This window comes from Mixophyes fleayi, chromosome 6, assembly GCF_038048845.1.
Source record: "Mixophyes fleayi isolate aMixFle1 chromosome 6, aMixFle1.hap1, whole genome shotgun sequence".
Classification (NCBI taxonomy): domain Eukaryota; kingdom Metazoa; phylum Chordata; class Amphibia; order Anura; family Limnodynastidae; genus Mixophyes; species Mixophyes fleayi.
Genome location: NC_134407.1, coordinates 9,559,652 through 9,576,973, shown reverse-complemented (window position 1 = coordinate 9,576,973; position 17,322 = coordinate 9,559,652). Strand labels below are relative to the sequence as shown.

Sequence of the window (17,322 nt, the reverse complement as noted above, 5' to 3'; positions counted from 1 at the left end):
ACCAAAATATTTCGAGCAGCTCCTACGTTTCACCCCTAGAAAGCTCCCATCTGGCTAATAATTACTCTCCACAGTCACTTAAACAAAAGCTGACCCCTCTCTTACCACGCTGCACCGCCCAGGAGATTGGATTACCGTGTGCAAGCTGCGATGGATTTCTTCTAAGTTTTATAAACGACGTTCATTAGTCTAACGATTAGGTTGAGTTCTCACACTTACTAATTAGTCCGAGATCGGCTCACGTTCTGGCAGCATTGAGTGTTCAATTCAGATTGATCTGGAAAATGTTGTGTTTGAAATAGGAAAATGTGACTTTTGCCAGGTTCATCTCTTAACAAAGACAAATCTTACGCAGCTCTTGTCGGAAAGCGATTCTGTCCCTTCAGCTGCACAGTGCGTGCAGAGGACTGCAGTCGCTGAATGCTGGTCCTTAAATTGGTTTTGACAGGAGAAATTGTCATACAGTTAAATCAAATTAGGTTTCCGAGACGTGAAAGTGAACGTCTTGGGGACAAAGTGTATGTTATTAATTATCTCAGCTGCATGAAGAAACTTTCCTACTTAGAATCGGATTATCGCACCCATGACCACTGTGGCCTGGGGAACAGGGCCGTCTCTTCCATAGGGCACAATGGGCAGGTACCTGGGGCCCTGCAGCCCAAGGGGCCCGTCAGAGGCAGCTAAAAAAAAAAAGCTGAGAGCAAGGTAAGTATTTTCTTCTTCTTTTTTTCAGGAACTTTTTTCTCTCGCTGCCTCTGACGGGCCCCCTGGGCTGCAGGGCCCATATATATAATCATTTTTTTTTTTTTTATATATATATAAAGGGGCCCCGGTGCACTGCTTTGCCCTGGGGCCCCAAATGTTGTTAAGAGGGCCCTGCTGGGGAAGTCGGGGCTGATGAAATAAGTCTGTAAGAAATGATCAGTTTTTATTTTTTAACTCTGTGACTTATTTCGTAGTGCAAGATATACATATTACATATTATATATATACATATTACATATTATCTTACTTTATACTAGAAGCATTACAGATGCTTTGAATTTGTTGCAAAAATGGTTCTTGAACCGGTTCTCGTTTCACGCACTTCTCACACTAAGGGGTCTATTTATCAATGCTTTCCCCCCTGTTAACCACTAAATTGCTGTTTATCATCATCACCATTTATTTACATAGTGCCACTGATTCTGCAGTGCTGTACAAAGAAATCACTCACATCAGTCACTGTCCCATTGGAGCTTACAGTCTAAATTTCCTAACAGACACACAGACTAGGGTCAATTTTGATAGCAGCCAATTAACCTACCAGTATGTTTTTGGAGTGTGGGAGGAAACCCATGCAAACACGGAGGGAACATACAAACTTCACACAGATAAGGCCATGGTCGGGAATTGAACTCTTGACCCCAGCGCTGTGAGACCGAAGTGCTAACTGCTTAGCCACTGTGCTGTCCGTATGATTGTAGCATCGCAGCAGATATCTCAGATCGTTTTGCTGAGCATAACAGTGTATGGGGAGTGCTCAGTAATGCTATTTAACAATGTACGAAATTAACTTTTCAATAATGTTAATGTACGCCAGCTCAAGCTGGCGTACATAAACATAATTTCCACTGCCGGCAGCTCTGCTCCGAAGGGCAGAGCTGGACAGCGCATGTGTGGAGGGATCACATGATCCCTCCCTGTCACATGACTCACCGTCTTTCAGCCCAGATTCAAAGCAAGCCGGAAACCACATCACAGAGGACCGCAAACGAAGAGCCCATGAAAGGTAAGTGTAAGAGGCACATTTATCAATGCTCATATAAAGTGAAAAACAGTTTTCAATCCTTATCGCATTGATAAGGATTGAACTATTTCTCAAATTTATGAAGAACCCAACACAGAAACAGCAGTTCCGATAAACTGCTGTTTCCGTGATACAAAAAACATACATATCCTCCCTCTTCGTACTGCGCTGTCTCCGAATCTCCTCCTCATCCTCTTCGTTCCTCTTCATACTGCAACTGCGCATGTGCAGTTCGAAGACCTGGAAATGCGCACAAACATCTCTGCTCTCAGAGCGGTGAGTGACAGGGAGGGATCATGTGATCCCTCCACACATGCGCTGTTCAGCTCTGCTCTTCGGAGCAGAACTGACAGCACTGAAATTTTTCAATTATGATAAAGTACGCCAGCTTCAACTGACAACATGACAAGTTACCGTAAAAAAACCAACTTTTCGGAACTTGTTAGATTGCGGTAGGGAGCAGTCACCATACTATTGGATGGTGACTGCTCCCAAAAGCGAAACAGAATGCAAAGCAGCAGATATCCACGATATCTACTGCGATGCACCTTTCATAAATATACGGGACACTACAAGTGGCGTTTAAGTTACGGTAAGTGAGTGAAAGTGTAATAGCACTACTTGTTAAATATACCCCTAAAAGATTAAAGAGAAAATCGAACAAGGACAAAAGGTTCGGCCATGTTGAGATTATTAGCGTTTAATGGCTACATTGTATAATATTTTTAACAGTTTTTCCATCCAACGAGCTTCAAACTCTAACACAGTAACCTCCGATGTTCAAATGCCCAAAAAAACCTGTTAAAAATATTATGAATTGTAGCCATTAAAGCTTAAAAGACAACATTGTGAAGGTTATTTGAACATTCTTAAGAACGCGAGCTCAAAAACAGTGCGAGTCCCTAGAACCAACCACATGAATCATCCAAGTATATCTAGGTAGGGGCATAGGTTAGCCCAACGGGTGGCCCAGTTACTCAGTTCAACTTAGCCCACTCTGGGCTCGACCCGTGGGGTATACGCCCCCCAAGCCCAACCAGCCCCTGTATCTAGTACTTAGCTTTAAGGGTCTGTTTTCAGAGACCTAATCATCATAAAAACCCAGATCGCTGTGAAAAATTAGATTTCTTCCTATTAACACTTATCAGGGCGATAGAAAAATCACTGCAACATATTATATATATATATACACACATCGCCCAGCATGGCTTTGCAAGATGGGCGCTTGCATGACCCTGCTTCCCTGATTTGGACTTTTAGTTAAACTTTGTTAAAAAAAAAATAATTATAAAAAAATAAGATAAAATACAATCAAAACAATTAAAAAATATTTAAGCAACCTTCATACATCAAGAACTGATTTAAGAGTAAAGCATTTTCTAATAACTTTAATCTATCACCATCCTGAGAGGTGATAATAGAGTATTACTGCTGTACTCATGAAATATTTGTTAACTAGCGTTGAAAGTCAACTTGTCTTACCGTTGGCATCGTTATCACTGGTGATAGCAATGTTAACGCCAGCAGTAACCTTTTGCAATGATGAGCCCTATCACTGCCAGCCTTAGGACTGTTCGCCTGTTGATAAACATACCACTCATTCAGAACCAGATTAATTTCATATGAGACCCCGAGCACTCATTTATATGCAGCCTATGCCCCTCCCTATCTCATAGCCACACCCCCTTTGCTAGAGCATTCCGTAACCTTATTAGTCCTTTCAATAAGCGGGATGCAGTGATGTCACCCAATGCAATTCATCCCTGTTTCCCATTGGTTAATGTAGCTTCTCTTTACCCCAGTTAAACCCATATTCTTTATATTTTTTGCTGATACAGGTCTGATATGTGGAGAAGACAGCTCTCTGCCATCCAGACTGGATTTCAGTTCACTGGGTTTTTTATAAAGCAGAATAAGAATAAAAATATTTTAAAATACTCCTATGAAATGAACAATAGTAATTTAAACCAAATGACCAGACATTCATTTATAGGATGAAAAGATTTTCTATCTAAGGGTCTGAAAAAATGTTTTCCCCAATCCAGAGAGCAGCCACATTGGAGAGGAAAGAATGATCCTCTTCATAATAATTACTAATCGTAACCAATTTGTGCTGTAAGGGAGTGGCTACAATGGGGTAATGGTTCGGTTCCTGGAGTAGTACAGTGGCGCACGCAGGGCGGGTTTCGGGGTCACCAGAAACTAGAGATGGGCGGGTCCGGTTCTCCGAGAACCGAACCCACCCGAACTTTGGGTATCCGAGTACCGAGCTGAGCAGCTCGGTACTCTCCCGCCCATTCCGAATCCAAATCGAGGCCGAACGTCATTGTGACGTCGTCGGATCTCGGGACTCGGTTCTCGCGATACTTCAACTTTATAAATACACGCCTCCACAGCAATCCATCGCCATTTGACAGAGGGAGAGAGCAGGGTGTAGTCATAGGCTAATTAGAGCAGGGACAGAGAATACCATATTGTTCTTGCAATTGCTCTAACCAAAATCGCTAGTGCAGAGAGGAGGATAGAGGTTTATTATTTTTTCTTCATATTTGGCACTCCCCAGCGCTTTTGGGGTGTCCCCCATAATTGTGCATTAATATTTCTGGCTGTCAAAAGTCATATCTGTCAGCAGTATCTACTAAATAATTTGTAGCACACCTCAGTGTTTTTGGGGTGTCCTCCCTAATTGTGCATTAATATTTCTGGCTGTCAAAAGTCATATCTGTCAGCAGTATCTACTCAATAATTTTTAGCACTCCTCAGTGTTTTTGGGGTGTCCTCCCTAATTGTGCATTAATATTTCTGGCTGTCAAAAGTCATATCTGTCAGCAGTATCTACTCAATAATTTTTAGCACTCCTCAGTGTTTTTGGGGTGTCCTCCCTAATTGTGCATTAATATTTCTGGCTGTCAAAAGTCATATCTGTCAGCAGTATCTACTCAATAATTTTTAGCACTCCTCAGTGTTTTTGGGGTGTCCTCCCTAATTGTGCATTAATATTTCTGGCTGTCAAAAGTCATATCTGTCAGCAGTATCTACTCAATAATTTTTAGCACTCCTCAGTGTTTTTGGGGTGTCCTCCCTAATTGTGCATTAATATTTCTGGCTGTCAAAAGTCATATCTGTCAGCAGTATCTACTCAATAATTTTTAGCACTCCTCAGTGTTTTTGGGGTGTCCTCCCTAATTGTGCATTAATATTTCTGGCTGTCAAAAGTCATATCTGTCAGCAGTATCTACTCAATAATTTTTAGCACTCAGTGTTTTTGGGGTGTCCTCCCTAATTGTGCATTAATATTTCTGGCTGTCAAAAGTCATATCTGTCAGCAGTATCTACTCAATAATTTTTAGCACTCCTCAGTGTTTTTGGGGTGTCCTCCCTAATTGTGCATTAATATTTCTGGCTGTCAAAAGTCATATCTGTCAGCAGTATCTACTCAATAATTTTTAGCACTCCTCAGTGTTTTTGGGGTGTCCTCCCTAATTGTGCATTAATATTTCTGGCTGTCAAAAGTCATATCTGTCAGCAGTATCTACTCAATAATTTTTAGCACTCCTCAGTGTTTTTGGGGTGTCCTCCCTAATTGTGCATTAATATTTCTGGCTGTCAAAAGTCATATCTGTCAGCAGTATCTACTCAATAATTTTTAGCACTCCTCAGTGTTTTTGGGGTGTCCTCCCTAATTGTGCATTAATATTTCTGGCTGTCAAAAGTCATATCTGTCAGCAGTATCTACTCAATAATTTTTAGCACTCCTCAGTGTTTTTGGGGTGTCCTCCCTAATTGTGCATTAATATTTCTGGCTGTCAAAAGTCATATCTGTCAGCAGTATCTACTCAATAATTTTTAGCACTCCCCAGTGGTTTGCGCTCAGAATGGATTCAAAGCAGTCCACATATGATCTAAATGAGCAACCAGGTTCTGTCACCAGTCCTGATGTTAGTGTTCCCAGTACGTCATCTGGCCAAGGCGATGTCAAACAACAGAGTGTTTTCAAATTAGTGCAAAAAACAAAAACCAAAAAAAAATTTACTGTATTGAAGCGAAAAAGAAGTGTAACTGAGCAAAAGTTAAGTGACGATAAAAAAAAAATTGCAAGCATGCCATTCTACACACGCAGTGGCAAAGAGAGAATGAGGCCTTCACCTTTGGCTATTAGTGGCAGATCCCAAAAAGTTACCCAGGCTACAATTGGTGCACAACTACTGTTACGCGTCAAAGCTGAGCTGCAAGATACCAGTGAGGCATTACAGGAGAATATTTGCTCTGATTCACAAATGACAACAATCCCTGTGGAGAGTCCATCCAACAGTGGGATGTCTAATCGTGAGCATTCTGCTGATGTGTGCCTTAATAGCCCGAGTGTAGCCGGTGATACCCAAATTGAGGATGCCACTTTGGAATTAGAAGAGGATGAGGGGGAGATTTGTGTAGGCGACGAGGGCGCTAATGAGGATGTTGATGAGGATGAGGTTGTTTGTGTAAGTCCTGCACCAGTGGCAGCAGTTCTGGCACGTGACAAGAAAAAGGCCATTGTCATGCCTGGGCATAAAACAAAAAAATCCACTTCTTATGTGTGGAATTATTTCTACCCAAATCCAGACAACAATTGTATAGCCATTTGTAGTGTATGTGAAGCCACAGTCAGTCGAGGGAGGGACCTTAACCATCTTGGAACCTCGTCTATGTTACGCCATTTAACGAGAGTTCATGGCAAAGTGTTGGGAAAAGCTGAAAGTTCTTCCCAAAAGAATACAAGCACTCCCTCATCAGCTAAGACCCTCCGCTCACCGACATACCGACGGCTACAAAATACACCCACCACACCATCCTCATCAATATCCTCAGTAGCGCTCGGAGTTAGCCCGGCATCCCACTTAAGGCTGGATGACTCCGGCACTATTATTGATTCCTCTGAAGAAAGCGTTAGTCCTGCTGCTGCTGTTGCTGCTGCTGGGGGTGAATCGTCATCCCAGAGGCAGGTGAATAAAATGAGCAGTCCTACATTTCAGCAATTAACTGTGAAACAATCATTTGCGAGGGGAAGCAAATATGACAGCAGTCACCCAGTCGCCAAGCGAATCACAGACGCCATGGCTGCAATGTTAGTGTTAGATCTGCGTCCAATCTCCACAATAAACGCAGCTGGTTTTTCACAGTTAATTGAGGTTTTGTGTCCGCGTTACAGAATTCCATCGCGACACCATTTCTCCCGTAAAGCTATTCCACAACTATACCAAAAAGTGTGTAAAAATGTAGAGATTGCGCTGAAAAATGCCATTCTGCCCACTGTTCACTTAACCACAGATATGTGGACAAGTGGAAGTGGCCAAACCAAAGACTATATGACTGTGACAGCCCACTGGGTTGGTCATTCACCTTCACCAGCAGGAACAGCAGCAGCATGTACACCACTACGTAACATTTGTCACAGGCAGGCCACTCTTTGTATCACCGGCTTCACTAACAGGCATACGGCTGACAATTTGTTACGCAAACTGAGAGATGTGATTGATGCATGGCTTATACCACTCGGACTCTCCCCAGGGTATGTCATTTCAGATAACGCCAACAATATAGTGCGAGCATTACAGCTGGGTGATTTCCAACATATTCCCTGTTTTGCTCACACCATCAACTTGGTGGTGCAGAGCTTCCTACGAAATAACCGTGAGGTGCAGGAGATGCTTTCGGTGGCCCGTAAAATTTCAGGCCATTTCAGGCATTCAGCCACAGCATGTAGGAGATTACAGCAGCTCCAAGAGCAGTTTAACTTGCCCTGCCACCAACTTAAGCAAGAGGTGGTAACTCGGTGGAATTCCACCCTGTACATGCTTCAGAGGATGGAGGAACAGCGCAAAGCCATCCAAGCATATTGCACAAGTCATGACATTGGGAAAGGAGGGGGGATGTATTTCACTCTTGCACAGTGGGGAATCCTTTCAGTGCTGTGCAAGGTGCTGAAACCATTTGAAGTTGTGACATGTGAGGTCAGTGCAGACTCTGCTAGTTTGAGCCAAGTCATTCCTTTAATTAGACTATTGGAAAAGCAGCTTGAGAAAATGAAGGAGGAGCTGAAAGCAAGCAATTCAGCAAAGTATGTTGGCCTTGTCGATCAAGTACTTAATTCGCTTCACAATGATCCTCGAGTTATTAAGATCTTGAACTCGGATCAGTACGTTTTGGCCACTGTGCTTGATCCAAGGTTTAAAACCTACATTGAGTCTTTACTTGTAAATGAGCGAGATGTGAACTTTTGCAAGGAGCTATTGCTCAGCAAGTTGGCCGCTGAACTGGGCCTCGGCTTGACGACGTGTCCTCCTTCACTTTCTCAAGCTGTTGCTCGTAAAAAATTAAATTTCCAAAAAAGAAGCAGGGAAGACACAGGGGGCAGACGAGAACAATTTAACATCTGGGCTGGTTTGAAGGATTTTTCAAAAAAATGTGTCACTTTGCCCATAACTCCATCCAATATGAGTATAAACATGCAAAGGATGGTGGAGGATTACTTTCAAGAGGTAGTTGATATGGAAATGTCAGACAGTCCCTTTCCTTACTGGGAAGAAAAGCAGGCCATTTGGAAACCCATGTACAAACTTGCTTTGCAATACCTAAGCTGCCCACCCTCCAGTGTGTACTCTGAACGAGTGTTCAGCACAGCAGGGAACTTAGTCAGTGATCGCCGTAGAAGGTTACTTCCCAAAAATGTGGAGAAAATGATGTTTATAAAAATGAACTACATCTTCCACGAGGAAGGCCTTCACCATCCAAGACATCCAAGCACTGACTGTTCTCTAATGGCGGATTCAAGCGGCGATGAATTGATAGTCTGTGATGATGACGTACACACTGATGAGGGTGAGGATGAAGCTGAAGATGATGCCGATAACATCTTTTTAAAACTTTCTATGTAAGTGTAGGGTGCAATCTACCCCCAAAGAGGAAAGGGACTTGTGGCATTTCCATATCACATACCATCTTGAAAGGCTGCTGTTAGGGCAATTTATCCTTAAGGGTAGGGTGTCATAGACAGAGTGACCCTAAACTGGCTTTGTCCATTTTTCATAATATTGTACAGTCTATAATGGCTGAATTTTTTAGTATTTTATACAAGTGGAGGGGGGCCTAGAGAGACAGAAACCAAACTGGCTTTCTCCATGTCAATTAATATTGTACAGTCTATAATGGCTGAATTTTTTGGTATTTTATACAAGTGGAGGGGGGCCTAGAGAGACAGAGTGACCCCAAACTGTCTTTCTCCATGTCAATTAATATTGTACAGTCTATAATGGCTGAATTTTTTAGTATTTTATACAAGTGGAGGGGGGCCTAGAGAGACAGAAACCAAACTGTCTTTCTCCATGTCAATTAATATTGTACAGTCTATAATGGCTGAATATTTTGGTATTTTATACAAGTGGAGGGGGGCCTTGAGAGACAGAAACCAAACTGGCTTTTTCCATTTCTTTACATATTTAACTATAAGTGTAGGGTGTAATATACATTCAAAGACGATGGCTGCATTGCCAATATGCATAGATGGAGAGGAAGACAATCTGTTTTGTGTGTAGAATAGGCCTACCAACGAAGAATTAAACTGTTTTTTTGGATGATTTATTACCTCAACAATTAGATTACTTGTCTCTAAAACAGTTGGAGCACTAAATTGGGTTAATTTAGGCCCAAAAACATGGATTTTCCCAAAAAATAGCAAAACAAAACCAAACAAAACCAAAACCAAAACCAAAACACGCAATGGCGGTTTTGCAAAACCAAAACCAAAACCAAAACACGACGGTAATCCAGATCCAAAACCGAATCCAAAACCAAAACACGGGGGTCAGTGACCATCTCTACCAGAAACCCCCCCTTCTCCGCTAAAAAAGTGCCCTACATATCGGCACTGTTCTATACAGCAGCTGCGGCGCTGTCTAAGAAGCGTCCGCGGCGGTGCTGTATTGTATACAGCACCGCCGCGGACACTTCTTTGACAGCGCCGCGGCGGCTGTATAGTACAGTGCAGCCGAAACGGAGTTGCCGTGCATGTGTGGGCGCATGCGCGGAAGGGCAGCTCTCTAGGGTTTTTTTTTTTTTTGGGGGTGGAGGAAACCCCCCCTGAAAAATCCTCCGTGCGCCCCTGTTGTATATTCACCACGAAATGGATATATGATAGCAGTTGTACATGCCGATTTAATTTCTTCGTTATTTCTGGCAACTAGATGCTACAAAGTTTCCCATTTGAATACTTGAAAGTTTCCCTTCATAGATTTACTTGTCCTTTAACTGATGACTTGAGAGAATCTCACATGTGACCACAATAGAGGATTTTGTCGGAGAAAGAACGGGAATGTTCCCTCTTATATCATTTTTACTGTTTTGCTAAAACAAAATCAAAGTTTGCAGCTGCAAATCTATCGGAGAGAACGGTGACAGGAGAGATTGCACTTTCTGAAAGGTAATTAAGTCCAACTTATTTTGGGTATAATTTCCTTTTCAAGTACCTTTTCAAATCTGAGTGAAGTGGAAAATGTTATTATAGGCTATTAGGGATATGCAAATATAAGTCACGAAAATATACTTTGGCAGACTCCCAGTAAATGACGGTTTTCGTTTGCAGGCTAGAAATGTTTTCTTTGCTTTCTTGCAGAGAAATTAACACCATAAAACCAATAATACTGTAATATGACATAAAAAATAATTAAATTGAAACATAAGCAAAAAAAACCTCAACAGTACCCAATGTTTCCTCTACTATATGGAATTATAGACAATTCAGAGTTTTCAGTATAACTCTAAAATGTAAGAAAATAGTATTTGTACCATTAAGGTTTGTTAAAAAGAAACTTTGGATTTTTCTTTGAATTCATATGCCCAATTGATAATAAATTATTTTCCAAATTAGTGCAATTAACTTTTATGTTCCCCTTTTGGTGAAACATAAGCATTTTTTTATTTAGTGCACCATATCCATTGAGTTATAAAAGATACAATGATGTTCATCCCACTTTTCCATCTCCGAGCCATCATTGGTCAGTCGGGAACCGGCCACCTGTTCTGTCATTCGAGACAAGGCTCCGCAATTGTCATAAAATGTCTTTTGTTTCTTTCCTTTGGAGTACAAAAAAAATAAAGGAAAAAAAAAGAGGTTCCCTTTGGAATTAGGTGTGTAATAAAAAGGAATTGAGGGAATATTTATTTTAAATACGGGGGGCTTCACAGTGGGCGGCTCACAGGGGCGGCCCTTACAGGGGGCTGTAGGTGGCTCACAGGGGGGGCTTTGCGGTGGGCAGCTCACAGGGGGAGGCTTGCGGAAGGTGGCTCACGGGGGAGTGGAGGCCCCCTTAGCCCAGGGGCCTCCATTCCCTTAATCCGGCCCTGCATACAGTCAACAATGGAAATACCATTGGTACAGCAGGTGTGGAGATTATAGGCCCCACTGTACAGGGAACTAGCAGGCTGTGGGTCCCCTGGTTCTCTCCTCCCGTTTCCCTGCATCGGGCCCACAGTTCGCTAGTTCCGCCTCTGGATACAACTTACCCCCGTTACAACCTGCGCATTCAGCCTTTTGTAGTCATTGGATTGCACAGAGCACAGAAAGACATACGGATGCTTTAAACCACCAACTGAGAACACTCCATCTCTTCCCCCACTATGAGTCTAAGCCCCCTCTCTAGTTACCCCAAATAGCGCAAGCAATCTTTACTCATTATCCTGCAATATGCCTTTTACATTCTCCCCCTAATTCATACATTTAATTCATGTTCTCCTTTCACAAATCTTGGCTTTTTCCAGGATCTTCTTATCCCAGGAATTATTATCTACAAATAAAGCTGAAAAAATGAGTTAATTCTGGTCATTGGTGGGGTTTTGTATTTGTGCAGAAGGGTGAGTCTATATAAAGCTCTTAAGACCAAATTCCACTGGAGAAACGCGCAAAAGAACCAATATGAGAATTGTGACTGGTAAAGATTTCCGTTTCACAGTGTTGGCCACGAAAAAACAGTGGAGGCCGTTTAGAAAGGACCCCGGATGCACGCATGATTTTGCACCTTTTACCCTTAATGTTCTACATCCAACGCATTTCACACTACTCTCCAATCTAAAAAGAAGCCTCTGCAAATTAAAAGTATTCCTCTATGTGTCGAGGTACTGCAAAAACTGCCAGCCAATCACAATAGTTTCCTCACTCTTAGTGATTGGCTGGCCAGTTAAGGAAGTTGCAATAACTCCCAACTTTAATCATTTTGATTAATTTGCAAATTTTATATCTTCTTCCTAAACTTGTGTTGTTTTTTTTTTAGAATGTTTGGGAGGTTACAGATTGTTTGTTTTTGTGCCCTGATCCTTTTTTGGTTCTAAATCTTGTCCTTCATTGGTGTTTATATAGATTATATTTAATTTGTTACCTAGTTAAATAGGAAGGTATTCTCAAAAGTGTAGAGTGTCAAAGAGTAAAATGGCATAAAATGGTAGAATAACATCATATTCGTTTTCATCCATATCATCCTAAAAGACAGAAAACTGGTGAAAAAAACTCCATGAACATCAGAAAGTTTTAATGATACGTAAAGGTTGGTGAGGCTTAAAAAAAATAAAAAAATCAAAGTTTATTATGACAGTCAATGAAAACTTTAAAAGGTAAAAAGATGTCACTCTAGAAAAGGTCAAAATGCGAAAGTATTTGACGGTGAAATGAAGTCCTGATAAAATGTCGTTATAAAACGAATTTTTCTTTACTACAATTGGACTTGTTATAATTGGTGATGTCTAGAAAGAGAATAAAGCTTTTAAAAATGTCGTTATCATGTTTCATCAAATTTAAACGTTTTCAGATCCTTTTAGAAAAGAAAAACTTCATTCCGTCGAATGGAAAAATATTATGTTTAATACTAATTTCATTTTTTAGAGGGTGCTTTATTTTAGCCTATCAACACATGGAGTGTTTAAATAGAAAAATATGTATGCACAATTATATTCATTTAAATCAGACACAAGCACTAGTGTGTTAATGAGATACAGGGAGAAAATCTCAGGTCTCATTATCGTATCACTTTGGTTCTGACTCAGAATCTTCATACAAACAGATCTTTTGTTTTTATTTAAATTCCGCCATGTCTGTTTGTTTTGTGCGTTGTGTTGAAACAAGTTTACTCCACTAAGTGATTGCAGAATGAAAGAATCTAAACAATGTTCATTATGTAGCGAGCAGCTACAAACAGTCCTTGATTGTCAGCAATTTAACCTTCTGTGAATGTAATAAGACGGAAATTCTTTCTCTGCAAAGAAAGTATTTAAACGTCAAGATGTAGTTTGAGAATTAAAGATAAACTATACTCCAAATACATTTTCTAAAGGCAACAGGAATACAACTAAGCTTACGCAATCAGTCTTATCAGAATTTGTCACATCCAATCCATTGATCGAAAGTATCTGTGCTGAATATTTGGCTCTGCAGGTATAAAGTTATATCCGTAGGTCGGTATTACAGGGCAGGACATTTTTAGAAAACAAAAACATTAACCTCATTCTGCCTCAAAATTTCACTTCATTCACTTGCAGTTGGAATGGAAAACGCTGTCGTTCTGTCTGGACAGTTGATGGATTTCCATTAAAAAATTCAGCCATTATGAAATATGAATGGGACCATATTCTTTTATTCACGGATAGTTTTTGATCTCATCAGGGGCTCATCAGAGTCGTCCTGGCTAAGTTTATCTAAAAAATAAATCTAAGAGTCACTGGCAGTGTGGAGTGGAAACCCCCCTCTACAAACCCTGTGTTTGCCCCTGACTCTGAAGAACTAGTTAACTAAAGAATAAAACCACCTTTTTCTTTTTCTTTCTCCAGAAATGCGTATAACACATCCAAATGGCCTTTTTATACATATAATGCTTAGAATTCATTTAATCATCAGGGGCACCATTTAGGATTGGAAGCAGACCAAAAAAAAAGAAGAAGATAATTTGCACCATGGCAAGAGTATCTTGCACTACAGGGGGGTGGGGGGGGGCAAATTTAAAATGTGAGAGAAGATTTAGAGTTGGGAGGGGGGTTCTGTACAAACAATCTGGAACCCCCCTGGCTGCATAAACGCGAGTGACGCCCCAGAGTTGATTGAGCGGATTGAACTGGAGCGGAGCCAGAGAGAGCGTTGTTCCGAATTGAATACCCTGTCTAGAGTTTTTGGAGAGAAGTGGCGAGACCATGGAGGCATGCTGTGAGCGTGGGAAGTGAACCCAATACACAATCAGCCAATCAGGAGCGACTAGAGAGTGTCGCTGATGGTCATCATGTGAAGGGATGGGAATTATTCCAGAGAACAGCCGCTGAGCGCGCCCAAGATGGCTGTCTCGCCCTCTGAACCAATGACAAAGTGCTTCCAGGCATATTGGGAGAAAGGCACTATATAAATAAATATTTATTATTATTTAATTATTATTATTATCAGCATCGTCTTGGCATATCGTTGCAGTATCCCTCCACCCCCTGCAAGAGATACACCTCCTAAAAGTTGTATCTACGTGATCAACTTTGGCTTGCCCACCCCAAGCATAAGAGGGTGCAAGTCAACGATACACAAATACATATGGATGGTTTCACGCCTTTAGTATGGACAGCACGGTGGCTCAGTGGCTAACACTTCTGTCTTACAGCACTGGGGTCATGAGTTCAATTCCCGGCCATGGCCTTATCTGTGAGGAGTTTGTATGTTCTCCCCGTGTTTGTGTGGGTTTCCTCCAGGTGCTCTGGTTTCCTCCCACACTCCAAAAATATACTGGTAGGTTAATTGGCTGCTATCAAATTGACCCTAGTCTGTGTGTGTGTCTGTGTGTGTGTATATTAGGGAATTTAGACTGTAAGCCCCAATGGGGCAGGGACTGATGTGAATGAGTTCTCTGTACAGCGCTGCGGAACTAGTGGCGCTATATAAATGAATGGTAAAAATAATAATAATAGAATGCATGCACAGTATACAAACACATATCTTACTCAAAAAAAAAAAAAAATTACATGCGTTCGACGGTAAAAGAGCCCAATGCATTTAAGTAGGCAAAATAATTTTTGCGTGGAGTTAACTTTTAATCAGACTGGACCATCTTTGGACAGTGGATGTATTTTGGCCTTGTTGACCCATGGAGACTGGTTGGCAATTTTTAGCAGGTGGGGGGGGGGGAGACTCAGCTCTGCAGTCTATTAGGAATATTTTAAAGAAAAAAAATGCAGTTAGCCCACTGACCCAGCACAAGTTAGCCCACTACGGGACCGGCACAGGGGTCAGATGCCCCCCAGCCCCCCAGCCCGTTGAGCCACTGATGGCCCACCTCTCATCCTACATCACAATACATTGTATAACACTCAGTATTCCAGATTCCTTTGTCTTACTCCCATTATTTCCGAAGCTGTTTAATTCTAATACTCCTCAGAAAGAGTCTGATTTACTTTTTGTTGACGATATTGTACACAGTCGAAATGAAATTATCCCAGGCTGTTTTTTTTTTGGTTTTTTTCTTTATTATTATTTTTGCTGACGGAAGATGTATTTCCGTGCGTCTCCCCCTCCCCCCCCCCCCTCTGATAATAAAAAGTCTATGAATATTTCATCCCTTTGCTTATTTCTTGCCCTACGTTTTCTTACAATGTGATTCATAAAACCAGTACATCGGCTGTGAGAGCGCGCGGATAGGAGCGTACATTGTGGTAACAGAGGAGTGATAGGAATAGAGATATTACACCACAATATATATGGTAAAAGAAGCCAAGATAGGATATTACTAAACTACGAATGCAGCAAATACAGCTGAACGAGCAGTAAACTTATCCTTGAATACAAAGTATTTTACGGAAACTTAAATTTTGTCTGCGGATGAAATATGACCAAAAACAAAACATTGAATTATATACCCCCCTATCTAGTTATACGGGTAGCAAAATGCCCCTGCTGCTCCCTTAGATGAATTCCTAATCTTCACTTAGAACAATTAGCAAGCACTTAAGTTGCGTAACTAATGCCTTTGATAAAACTTCCCGCCATGTTTCTCAAGCAGCAGAGCAGATCTGATAAGAGAATTATAACAGAAGTGTCCCCTAGGCTTTCACTCACTCCTTATCGGATAAAAGTCACACCATCGTTTTCCTATTAATGTGTCAGTCCCCCTCTAGGACCAAATTGAACTCATGGCGTTCATAGATCTAACAGACGATTCATTTCTCTAAACACAATAGGATCAGATAAGAAAACTTTCCAGAAAGAGAACCTTCCTTTGGGGCTGAGTGCGGCTTTAAAGTCCAGTTTCTGTCCCCTGTAAAAGCGCATTGAGAGCGTGTAATTAATATTTACCTTTTTCAACCTATAGACAATAATTGATAATACGATGATTTGCAAATCATTGATATTTATTTTCTGGTCCCTTATGGTGAAAAAAGAACCCCATCTAAACACTCAAAGGGGCATATTCAATTGTCGTCGTTTCCCGCTGCGTTAAAACTACTACCGTTGTTACGGTAATAGTTAGCAGGATTTCAGCTTGCGGCTCAGGGAGCTGCGAGCTGAAATCCAGCGAGAAAACTACCGTAATAACGTTTTTCCGTGCACTATTACCGTAATAACGCAAGATTTTCGGTGTTTCCGCCGACAATTGAATATGCCCCAAAGGGTGGTATTCAATTGGTCGCGTTACTGTTAAAAGTAACACGGCCTGCGCGTTATTACGGTAATAATGTGCGTAATTATCGTTATTACAGTAGTTCTAATGCCGGCATTTTGCTCGCAGCAAAGCCGGGCTAAAACTACCGCAATAACGGTAATAGTTTTAGCGCAGCGATACTTCGGGGGGAATTGAATTCCCCCCAAAGAGTTTTTCTATTGTAACAACTGCAGGAAACAACAATACGCACAGATATGTTCACGAGGTAACGGTTGGGGCGTCCACAATGTCTGGAGGTGGGGGTGCATCAATTATCTTTGAAGTCTTGTGCCAATCGTTCTTGTAGGGATTCCTCACCCTCTCACCGTTCTCGGTTCCTCCTATCTGCAGACGCGGATCGGCAACGTCCTGCAAGGACCAAGCACAAGACAGACACAGAGAAACAAACATAAAACAGGGACCACTCAGCTGATCACTGTGCCCGCAGGCTCTTAGGCCAGAACGGCTAGCTCTTAGCGGCTTCGCTCTGATTGGCTAGAGCAAATAAAATCTATAAAATCAATGTACAACATTGAGAACATTCTAGTGATTAATATATTATGCAAAACATTCTAGTGACATTTGAATAATACAGAAAATTCTATTGACCCATATACAATACAAAGAGCATTCTGCTCACCCATGAACAATACTGGGAGCATTCTAGTGACCACTATAGAATACTGAGAGTATTCTAGTGACCACTATAGAATACTGAGAGCATTCTAGCGACCGCTAAAGTAAACAGAGCATTCTAGTGACCACTAAGCATTCTGATGATCACCAAGTGTTTCCTGCTAGAGGTCACTCTGTGGAGCACTGCTAAAAAGCTAAACAAGTCAGTAGCGA

The 17,322-nt window shown here is 41.4% G+C and overlaps 1 protein-coding gene across 2 annotated transcripts in view; it reads left to right on the top strand.

The window, feature by feature from the left end:
• SORCS3 (sortilin related VPS10 domain containing receptor 3) overlaps window positions 1–17,322 on the top strand; it is a 502,293-nt gene that overhangs the window by 135,540 nt on the left and 349,431 nt on the right. The window lies entirely within an intron of this gene.